Below are 995 nucleotides of genomic sequence, written 5' to 3' on the forward strand. Positions count from 1 at the left end.
TCTGTGTTCTCCCACAATCCTCCTACTCAATAAAGCAATTCTTATGTGCTAATGGTCTGACACTTTCTTATCTGGAAGGCATATAGGCTTCTTTAAATGTGCACATATATATTAACTTTACAGAGCTTCTTGAGCCTTTTTGTTATTCACAACAGATTTTTACATGGAGTTCTACCTCACACGTACCACAGCATATTTTACTGATACCAATCTAAAACACTTGGCAAGAAGGACATATTAAAGCTAAGGTGAACAATTCGTGTCTGAAAATTGTAAGCCATGAGGTTGCATGGAGGATGGTCAGGAAACTTGATTATCTTAGGGAGAAATCAGTATTCAAATAGATAACCCAAACTTTAGTTATTCCCATGGAACACAGTGAAAAGTATAACCAGACAAACAAAACAAGATAACACACATGGGAGCAAAGGAAAACAACAACAACCAAACTAATGAGACTTTAAGTTTAAGAGACTTAAGTTATTTATTATAGATGATAATATTAATTAAATTAAAGAGGCAAAGAATGGTTGAAGCCAACTATTAGTATCAGATACATAATAATTGGGAGTTTCTTACTATTCTGTATGCTGCAGTTGGACGTTTAAAAGTTGTCACCATGCCCCATAGTGACTGCCACTAAGAATGTCTTTTGGAATACTGTAAGAAAAAGAAACAGGAAATCAAGGGTCTCATGAACAACCATATGGAATGGTTATAGATAATGCTAGATTTTATACCTGACGTTTAACACTATTTCTTCATCATAGCTGTCAAGATATTTATGATTCTTATCACTTTTTCAGGGCATCTAATTATACTCCCTAGTAAATGTCAAACAAAGATAATAAGTCTATGCATGAAGATCAAGATAGAAACGAATAAATTGACCACCAGAGAATTGGTAATATCTTGGAAGATCACTATTGTTATATGAATTGAGTTGCCCAATATCCACTGAAGAACCTGAAAATGCTCCATGATGCTTTTGCATT

At 34.1% G+C, this 995-nt stretch overlaps 1 pseudogene; it reads left to right on the plus strand.

Moving 5' to 3' along the window:
• LOC105995014 overlaps nucleotides 1-643 on the plus strand; it is a 13,384-nt pseudogene extending 12,741 nt beyond the window's left edge.
• The last annotated feature ends 352 nt before the right edge of the window (nucleotides 644-995 follow it).

Source organism: Dipodomys ordii, unplaced genomic scaffold (genome assembly GCF_000151885.1).
Source record: "Dipodomys ordii isolate 6190 unplaced genomic scaffold, Dord_2.0 Scaffold113, whole genome shotgun sequence".
NCBI classification, from domain to species: domain Eukaryota; kingdom Metazoa; phylum Chordata; class Mammalia; order Rodentia; family Heteromyidae; genus Dipodomys; species Dipodomys ordii.